Source organism: Tenrec ecaudatus, chromosome 11 (genome assembly GCF_050624435.1).
Source record: "Tenrec ecaudatus isolate mTenEca1 chromosome 11, mTenEca1.hap1, whole genome shotgun sequence".
NCBI classification, from domain to species: Eukaryota; Metazoa; Chordata; class Mammalia; order Afrosoricida; family Tenrecidae; genus Tenrec; species Tenrec ecaudatus.
The window spans coordinates 87,474,469-87,485,426 of NC_134540.1; the positions used below are offsets into that span (position 1 = coordinate 87,474,469).

General features: G+C 45.2%; 1 pseudogene; it reads right to left on the reverse strand.

Moving 5' to 3' along the window:
- Positions 1–9,252: 9,252 nt before the first annotated feature.
- Positions 9,253–10,250, reverse strand: LOC142460812 (glyceraldehyde-3-phosphate dehydrogenase pseudogene; annotated as a pseudogene).
- Between the last annotated feature and the right edge of the window lie 708 nt (positions 10,251–10,958).

Consider the following 10,958-nt stretch of genomic DNA (forward strand, 5'->3'; position numbering starts at 1 on the left):
TCTTAGTAGGTTCTTTCCCCAGCATCAAGTTTCAATGTCAAATGCAAAGGAGGAAGGTGAGACAGGAGTCACCTGACAGAAGGCAGAATCTACACAAAAGGCAGGAAATCACCCAGAGACTCGCTGGGAACTAAAATATCAGGGGGCATTGTATGTGGCAAGTCGCTTCCTCTCGCCTTTTTTCACTCAGCCCTCACCCACCACCTAACGGGCCTCACAGTCTGCCTTTCGTAGACGTGGAAACTGAGGCTGCGAGGTGCTCAGAATGCCACAGCCAGTGATTATCAGAGCAGGTAAAGTTTGTTCTATTCGGTAAGTCTGACTCTTTGTATAGAGTTAACCTGGGAAATGAGTCTCAAATCCGCTTTCCCCGGCTTTTTCCGAAGAAAAACCTCACGGCCGCATTGAAGAGAGAGCGGGAATGGCAGGCTTACATACGAGCCGATGAAAGAGAAATTGCTCTGTCCCATTTCCGGCTTGGTACATGGCATCGTCCCACAGAATGACCCTGCTGGCCGTGTCCTGGGGCTTCATTTAAATGCCAGCGATTTGGCACGCGTTGAATTAATAGCAGCATTGCTGAGGTGGTACGAAATTGAGGGAACAGATTTATATTAAAGATTACAGGGATGGTAAACACTTCACCTTACATGGCGAAACCCAGCAGCCACTGAGGGAGCAAACAGAGAATTTATCCAGGGTGGGAAATATGAAGAACTAAGGCTTAGAACTCAATTTGGAGGCCAGAAAAATAGATAAGGCCAATGACTCTAATCTACCCATTCTCTTGCTGGGACCCACCATGCGAACGTATGCTCGTGGAAAGGCTGGATTAAATTCTAAAGCCAGTCAGAACACGTCTGTTTCTATAACCACGTTGAGAAAGGTGGACAACATGCTTGGTCAAAATTCAGTCCCCAGGAAGATGAATTAGTGTCTAGAAGGTGTCTTGTCTTCGTGTCGACGGGGGTTGTATCCCACAGACAGCTGGTTAAATTGGAACTCTATGTCCTGGTGGTGCAGTAGCTATGAATGGGCTGTGATCAGCATGGTTGGGAGTTCAAACCCGCCAGCCATTCCTCAGGAGAAAGACTGAGCTTTCTGTTCCCCTTCAACAGTTAGTCTCAGAAACCCACAGGGGTCGCTATAAGTCAGCGTTGGCTCGATGGCAGTGAGTTTGGGTTATCAACTCCGACCCCAAGTACAAAAGTAGTTCTTCTTCCTCTGGCCCCACTGCCCAGAACGGGGGCAGTTCTCACAATTGGAAGGGCACAGTCCTCTGGACGGCCAAGTGCAAACCAGACTTTGCATTCCAGTCATAAGCTAGTGGTCCCCAGAGGTCGCCTGACTGCTGACCTACTGCCTACAGATTTAAAGTTTCCTCCCACCTCCTCAGGTTTGATACCTCACCAGAATGACTCACAGAACTCTGGAAAGCATTTTATTTATAGTTTAGTTTTTTTTTTGTAGCAAATCTATATTAATCAGGACCAGCCCACAGAAGAGCCACAAGACAAAATTTGTGAAGTTCCCAATGTGAAGTTGTCCTGTCCCCAAAGGGTGACCCATGAATCTCTCACCAACCAGGAAGCTCGGTGTCCAGCATTTGGGTTGGGTTTCCTTACACAGGGACACTACTTTGGATGACTGTCCACAGGGCTGGCCCTAACATCAGCTGACACCATGAGGTAGGTCTCTCTAGCATGCAGCCCCCAGACTACTGGAATATCCTCATTAGCATGTGCCCTCACTGAGGTCTGGAGTCCTGAGGGATAACAAAGACCCCAATCCCTGGGGAAATCCCAGGGGTTTTCAGCAGGGGTGGGGGACTTTTTTTTTTTCTGCCAAGGGCCACTTGGATATTTATAACATCATCCTCAGACCATACTGCTCAAACATTTCGTTGACTCACCCCGATGGTGATGCATAGTGGGTATGCATTGGGCTACACAGATCAGCAGGGAGGAAGATGAGGCTTTCTACTCCAGAAAAAAGTTATGGTCTCAAACCCCCAGGTTCAGTTCAGCTGTGTGCTAGAGGGTTGCTATGAGTCCGCATGGACTCAGTGGTGGTGAGTTTGGTTGGAAGGTGTTGGCTGCTCTCTAGTGTAGCGCAGCATGTGGTGGTAGCTGGAACAGATGATGTCAGTACACGACCCTTGGGTGGGATGTGCCCAACCAAGGGTTTAGAGAACACCTGAACCAGGTCTTTAGAGAATACCTAGGAACCAGGGACAGGAAACATCTTTGTACAATGTTTCTTTCTTTTTTTTTTTTGTACAATGTTAACTACATATTCGACAGCATCTCTTGGTCTTGTGAATATAGCTGTCAACCCCAATTGGCTCCCTTGAACATGCCAGAACTTATCTGGTGGGAAATCAGGCCCCCTATCGACGTGACCAAAAAGGAACAATTTGACTTGGTCTGGACACCGGACAGGCATCTCCATTTGTGGACAAGAAGCATAAAGCTTCCAGAGATCTTTAAACACATGGTCCTTTCCCAGTGTTAAAACCCAGCATATTTGGCATGTAGCTATTAGTTCTATGTCACAGGTAAACTAGGCAGCTTCATGTTATTTGTGTGACCTCTATCTATTAAAAGGAACTAAAAGAGCAAAGTCTTATTCAACACTGCGAGCAGCTACTCATCTAACCTTGGGGGAGGGAGGGAATACCATATTTGTTTGAAATCAAAATGCAATATTTGAAAGGGTCCAAAAATAGTTCCTTATTATTATTCAGATAGCATCTTTACCAACTACATAATTATTTGGCATGACTAGACAGAATAACCTTTATGAATATTTTGAGGGATATAATTAAGTATAGCCACATACACAATTAATCCTGACTGTGAATACCAAAGACCAGTCCAGTGCTTAAGATACTAAGGAACAAAGCGAGCTGGCCAGATACTGCTTTGTGAATTACAAAAAGGGTTTTTAAAAAAACTAACAGGAATTTAAACATACACAATACTAATGCGACCCTCATAATGAGAGCAAAGTTCTCATCCGTGACCACGCTTTGTTTCTTCTATCTCCCCACCAGCTCCTACCCACCAAGATTAAGGCAATACACACGTTCACTATTCTCCCATGCAAATATTTCAGTGCAGTGCATCTGAAAGTTATCGGCACCTTGTAATAGAATCACCAATACTAGCTCTTGTTGCTGCTCTTGTTGCTCAGTGCCATCGAGCTGGGTCTGACTGAGAGCAACCCTATCTACAGCAGAACGAAACACCACCCGGTCCCCCCCGAACCCTCATCACTGCTGTTCTCACTTTGGAGCCCAGTGTGACAGCGCAGTGTCCGTCCATCTGGTCAGGATCTTCCTCTTTTCGCTGCCTCTCTACCAAACGTAATGCCCCGTGCCATGTACTGTTGCCTCCTGATTACATGGCCCAAGCAGGTGAGGCAAGGTCTCCTTGCTTCGAAGGAGCATTCTAGCTGTCATTCGCCCAAGACAGACTCGTTCGTTCTTTGGCAATCCATTCAATATTCTCACCCACGCCATAATTCAAATGCATTCGTTATGCTTTTGTCTTCTTTATTCAATGCCCAAATTTCACATGCCTATGAGGCGATGGGAAAGATCACGACTTGGCTTGGGCACAACCTTAGTCCTTAAATAACACTCTCACTTTTTAACACTTTACACAAGTCTTTTGCAGCACATTTCCCCATGACAATGAATCATTTGATTCCTTGGGTGCTGCTTCCATGAGCTTTGATCGTGGATCCAAGCCAGATAAAATCCTTGACAATGTCCACCTCTGATCATGATGTACCTTGATCCATTGATCATGATGTACCTTTGGTCCAGTTGAGAGTTGGGGTTTTCTTCTTTAGCTATCTAGTCAGCATTAACATTTCCCCTATTAATGTTTCCTTGTTCTACATATCGCTTGTTTGAATAAAGATCCAAAGACTGTATAGTTCATATATTGAAATTGGTTGCTATTATCATTGGTCTCATTAGACCACTGTTGTTTATAATTCTTTTGTTACTGTGGTTGAAGAAATCGAAACTAGTTTTATCATATAGAGCTTCCCACAGTCTGAGTTTAGCCAATTATGCTCCCATTGGTGGTGCTTAATACGTTGGTAGTACTTAGTATGGACCTCTGTCTTAACATTTCCTCACAAGTGGACCAATCAGCAGCAGCATGACACGTGGAGAAATTATTGAAGTTACCAAGGATTTCATTCTCCTGGGGTCCACAGTCAATGCCCATGAAGCAATAGTCAATCAATTTAACAGTGTATTGCACTGGCAATACTGATGTAAAAAATAAACCCACTGCCATCAAGTTGCTGTTGACTCACAGTGCCCATATAAGATAAAGCTGACTTTCCACAACTGTAAATCTTTATGGTGGTGAAAAGTCTCATCTTTCTCCCATGGAGCCAGCTAGTGGGTTCAAACTGCTGACCTTACAGTTAGCAGCCAATGCATATCTCGCTGTCGCCAGGGCTACCCCTTTAAATACTACCTCTTTAAACACTAACTCATACAACGTTAAAAATCACTTTGAAGACTAAGGTATACCTGACCCAAGTCAGAATCTTTTTTAATTACCTGCTCTGTATATGAAGGAGCCAAGGTGGTGTGGTGGGTTGCACACCAGGCTGCTAACCCCAAGGTCGGCAATTGGAACACCAGCTGCTCTGCAGGAAAACAACACGGCTATCCACCATGGTAAAGAGTTCCCGTCTCAGAAACCCAAAGAAGCAATTCCACTTTGTCCGACAGGGTCACTATGAATCAGAACGGATTCAATGGCAGACAGTTTGTTCGATTGTTTCATATGCATATGAAATTAGACAATGAATAAAGAAGACCCACGAGGCCTGGATGCATTTGGACTACAGTGCTGGTGAAGAATTCGGAACACACGAATACTTAATTCCTATTGACTATGCCAGACGGACAGATGAAAGTCTGTCTTAGAAGTACAGCCAGCACGCTCCTTAGACGTGCACGGGTCCGTCTCCAGTACAGAGGACATGCTGCCAGGAGTGTCCCCGTGCCCAGAGAGGAGCATTACGACTGCTAAGAGGGTAGGCCAAGGAGGGAGGGCTGCAAGGAGGTGCAGGGACACCGTGCTGCAGCAGTGCCCTCAAACGCGAGCAGCATTAGGAGCGCCGCCCCGGCTCCTGCACACAGGTGCCATGCACGGGGCTCTACCCACAGCGACCCTGACAGCAGCAACGGGTGCCCCTCTTCCTAGCATGGCCTTTAAGTGCCCAGTTAGCTACAGAGCCTTCTTCTTTCTTCGGTTCCGTTTTTTGGTCTTGTTTAGCTTTTCCAAGAGTACTTCATGGGTGGAGGCACAGAATGTAAGAAATTCCCTTTCCGTGTAGGGAAGCAACGATGAAACATTCAACTTTCCTCTAGGTCCTAAGTGTTTCCTCCCACCCATGATCATGACCACAATTTTACCTTACAAATCCGGCTAGACCAGAGGACATACACTGGTAGACAGGAACTGGAAACACAGGGAATCCGGGCAGATGATCCCTTCAGGACCAGTGCTGAGAGTGGTGGGAGGGTGGAGGGAAGGTGGGGTAGAAAGGAGGAACCAATCACAAAGATCTACATATAACCTCCTCCCTGGGGGACAGACAACAGAAGAGTGGGTGAAGTGAGACATCCGACGCGGTATAAGAGATGACAAAATAATAATAAATTATCAAGAGTTCATGAGGAAGGAGGCAGGGAGGGGGGAAATGGGGAGCTGATAACAAGGGTTCAAGTAGAAAGCAAATGTTTGAGAATGATGAGGCCAAAAAATGTACAAATGCGCTTGACACAATGGATGTATGTGTGGATTGTGATAGAGTTGCATGAGCCCCCAATAAAATGATTTTCAAAAAAGAAATTCCCTTTCTGTCATATAAGCATCTTGAGGATCATAGCCTAGATCCAGTAACTCATTAATTGATTCCTAAAAATCCCAACCTGTTGAGTTTACCTCATGGTGACCCTATAGGACAGAGCAGAAGTGTCTCATATGGTTACCATGCTTATACATCTTTAAAGCAGCAGACTGTCGAACTTTTCCCCCTGACAAGTGGCCAGTGGGCTCCACCTGCTGACCTGGGGTTAGCCACCAAGCACGTCATTACTGCATCACCAAGACACCTTCAGGAAGTCACCGCAGGTTGCCAAAGGTCAAAGTCTTCATCGTAACATTCTTTGTGTATTAGGTGGGATACAGCATAAAATCAACCCTGGTTAATGGGGTGGCCTGAAGAGACAGATCACACAGAAAAGGCACAGAGCATAAATAAAAGGAACCAAAGGAATTCTTGATTCGTTCCTTTACTTGGCAGTTTGGAAAATAATCAGCTGGATCCCAAGTGTCCTTCAAAAGATGACCTCAGCAATGGATGCACAAATGTGCTTTACACAATTGATGTATGTATGGATTGTAATCAGAGTTGTATTAGCCTCTAATGAAATGATTTTTTTAAAAGAAAACAAAAAAAGATGACCTCAGCTAATTTGCAGTCTAAATTAGGAGCACATGCATCTAAAATGATTTATTACACCTCCCCAAAATTTAAAATTGTAATCAAATTATTTATTTTTATTTTATTTTATTTTTTTAAATTTTTTTTGTAATCAAATTATTGATAATGTACTTCGTGCATCTGAACTAAGAAGCTATCATTAGAAAACAATGGAGAGATTCATTCAAATTTTCTACTATAACTTTATTATGAAACTTTTGAGGTCTCTGGAGGTCTGTCTAGGTAACATAGGCTGGATAAACTATCTGGAGGAAAAAACAACGGAACCGATGGTTCTGGGGGAAGAGGGGAAAGAGGGAGGTGGGGGAAAGGAAGTGGTGTTAACCAACCCAGGGACAAAAGAACAAGTGATCCAAAATTAGTGGCAAGGAGGGTATAAGAGGCCTGGTAGGGATTTATCAAGGGCAATGTAACCGAGAGGAATTATTGAAACTGAAATGATGACTGAGCATGATAGTGGGACAAGAGGAAAGTAAAAGGAAATAGAGGAAAGAGCTAGAAGGTAATGGGTACTTATAGATGTCTAAATATAGGCATGTACATATGTAAATATATTTATATATGAGGATGGGGAAATAGATCTATGTGCATATATTTATAGGTTTAGTATTAAGGTAGCAGAAGGACACTGGGCCTCCACTCAAGTACTCCCTCAATGCCAGAACACTTTGTTCTATTAAACTGGCATTCCATGATGCTTACCTTCCTGACACGATCGCTGAAGACAAATGGGTGCATAAGCAAATGTGGTAAAGAAAGCTGATGGTGCCTGTATCAAAAGATATGGCGTCTGGGATCTTAAAGACTTGAAGGTAAACAAGCGGCCATTTAGCTCAGAAGCAACAAAGCCCACATGGAATAATCACAGCAGCCTGTGTGATCACGAGGTGTCTAAGGGATCAGGTATCAGGCATGATCAGAACAAAAAATCATATCACTGTGAATGAGGGGGAGAGTGCAGAGTAGACACCCAAAGCCCATTTGTAGACCACTGGATATCCCCTTACAGAAGGGTGTTGGGGAGGAGACAAGCCAGTCAGGGTACGATGTAGCAGCGATTAAACATACAACTTTCCTCTAGGTCCTAAATGCTTTCTCCTGCACCCCCACTATCATGATCCCAATTCTGCCTTGCAAGTATGGCTAGACCAGAGGATGTACACTGGTACAGATAGGAACCAGAAACACAGGGAATCGAGGGTGGATGATCCCTTCAGGACCAGAGGTGTGAGTGGTGATATTGGGAATGTAGAGGAAGGTGGGTTGGAAAGGGGGAACCGATTATCTCCTCCCTGGGGGACGGACAACAGAAAAGGGGGTGAAGGGAGCGTCGGACAGGGCAAGATATGACAAAATAATAATTTATAAATCATCAAGGGTTCATGAGGGAGGGGAAAAAATGAGGACCTGATGCCAGGGGCTTAGGTGGAGAGCAAATGTTTTGAGAATGATGAGGGCAATGAATGCACAAATTGCTTTACACAATTGATGTATGTATAGATTGTGATAAGAGTTGTATGAGCCCCTAATAAAATGTTTAAAAAAAAAAAAGAAAGAAAGACCTGTGGGTTCCAAGGATATGCATGTCTCACACCTTATTTTGCTAAAGAAAAAAATAAACATGGATTATAACCAAACAAAGAGTTGTATGAGTCCCTAATAAAATGATTTTTTTTTTTTAAGTTGGCAGTTTGAACCCATTCAGGGCTCTGCCGGAGGCCACTCTGGACCGTTTCCTTCCTAGAGCTCAGCCTTGGAAGCCCTACGGGCAGCGCGATAAGGCCGCTATCAGTTGGAAATGACTTGGTGGCAGTGGGCCCTCTAGGTCACAGGGTCGGTGTCTGTTTAACTGTAGACATCTCCCAACAGTTTTCTAAAGTGGTTGCATCATCTGAATTTTAGCAAGCAAATGCGAGGAGTTTCATTTGCTGACATCCATGGTAAGGTAAGGTTGGGGTCATAAGATTCTTACATCATTATTCAGAACTGAGCTTGGTCCATTGATTTTGGCTCCCCAACCCCCCGAAATACAGTTGTCAGGTTTGGACCGATGTTAAAATCACTACGAAAAAGTGACAGTAGAACACAGTTTTTAAAACAGGGATTTCCAAAGTAGTGTAAGTTGCACTGAAATTGAGTGATCTTTCAAGATTTGGATGAATTTCTCTGTGAAATTCTGTGTGGACCTTATACTTTTCATGGGGAAAATAAGTTATTTAAGGAAGTTTTCTATTCTAGGATAATTGGTCTGTGTTGAATTTGGCTCTACTACAACTAAATTGGAAAGATTTCATTGAATGATGAATTATCCATTTGACTTCTTTTCACATTTACTTATCGTCCATTGTATAAAACTGACTCATTTTTTAAACTTTCCTGTGTTTGCATGCTTAGCTCCCCGGCGCCTGGGCAGTACTCATTGTATCTCTTTGATCTTTCTTCCTTCATTCCATAGACTGGCTGGTATTTTGTTTGTCTTTTCTTCTTTTTAGAAAGCACTGTGTTTTTTGGTTTTTGCTGGGTGCAGTGGACTTTATTGATGGTGCATAACAAGGTCGGGCTCTCTAAGCCCCTCCCCTTCCTTCAGGGGGTTCCGATGTTATATTCTCAGTATGTTAAGGGATTGAATTGGGGGCAAAGGCTCCCCAGCACTGAGGGCCTCTCTTCCTCCAGTGCAGTTGCTGGGGCTGCTGGTCCAGGGGGCTCTTACTCCTTGGAGGTCATGTGGACCATGAGGTCCACCACCCTGTTGCTGTAGCCAAATCCATTGTGATACCAGGAAATGAGCTTGACAGAGTGGCCGTGGAGGGCAATGCCAGCCCCAGAATCAATGGAGGAAGAGTGGGGTCACTGTTGAAGACAGGAGACAACCTGGCTCTCAGTGTAGCCCAGGATGCCCTTTAGGGGACCATTGGCCACCTGCTTCACCATCTTCTTGATGTCATGGTACTTGGCAGCTTTCTCCAGATGGCAGGTGAGATCCACGACAGACACACTTGGAGTGGGGACACAGAAGGCCATGCCAGTCAGTTTCCCATTCATATCCGGAATAACCTTGCCCCACAGCGTTGGCAGTGCCAGTAGATGCAGGGATGATGTTCTGAGCAGCCACACGGCCATCACGCCAGAGTTTCCCAAAGGGGCCGTCCACGGTCTTCTGGGTGGCGGTGATGGCATGAACTTTGGTCATGAGTCCTTCCACGATGCCAGAATTGTCATGGATGACCTTGGCTGGGGCTCCAAGCAGTTGGTGGTGCAGGAGGCATTGCTGACCATCTTGAGGGAGTTGTCGTACTTCCCGTGGTTCACGCCCATCACAAACATGGGGGCATCGGCAGAAGGGGCAGAGATGATCACCCTTTTGATACCGCCCTTCAAGTGAGCCCTGGCATTCTCCATGGCGGTGAAAACACCAGTGGACTCCACGACATACTCAGCACCAGCCTCCCCCCACTTGATGTGGGCGGGATCTGGCTCCTGGAAGATGGAGATGGCCTTCCCATTGACCATAAGCTTCCCATCCTCAGCCTGACAGTGCCATTGAACTTGCCGTGGGTGGAATTATACTGGAACATGCAGACCACGTAGTGCAGATTAATGAAGGGGTCATCGATGGCAACAATCTCCACTCTGTCAGACTGGAGAGCAGCCCTGGTGACCAGGCGCCCAATGCGGCCGAATCCGTTCACTCCGACCTTCTCCATTGTGCTTCCGGGATGCGGCTGGGACTGATGGGAATGGCAGAGGCTGCTGCGTGTCGCACGAGGAGGAGCAGAGAGCCAGCACTGGGGTTTTTGCCTACCATTTTCTGTATGTAATCTATCTTTGGCTTATTTTGTCGTTCTTTGTAGCATCTGATTTAGCTATTTCTATTTTTACATTTGGATGGATGTAGGTATTATGTAGTTTTCCTCTGATGGTATCTGTAGTCATATTTCACAGGGTTGACATGTTTGGTTGCCATATTTTTTCAAGAAATTTTTCATTTCATTTTGCATTTCCTCACAACCAAAGTTGAGCTGCTAATGCAAGGGCAGCAGTTCAATGGCACCAGTCCCCCTGCGGGAGAAAGAGGGGGCGCTCTACTCCTGTAAAGAGGTACAGTCTCGGAAACCCGCCAAGGCAGTTCCACCTGGTCCTCTGGTCCTTTAGGGTCTCTGTGAGTCAGCATCAGCCCAATGACAGAGAGTTTGGTTTTTGGTTTTCAGTCTGCTCCTCCTCAGGGGTCAATGAGATTGCCTGATGGCTCAATCGGCCAGATTCTCCTTGAAATGTCTAACTCTCCAGGCATTACCATTAAAAAAAACATGGAAAAAATAACTGTTGCATGAAGGACAGCCACGAGGGATATCAGGTAATGTCCTCTGCTGGAAAACTTTGTATTTTACGGAAGAGGAATCAGACGACTTGGG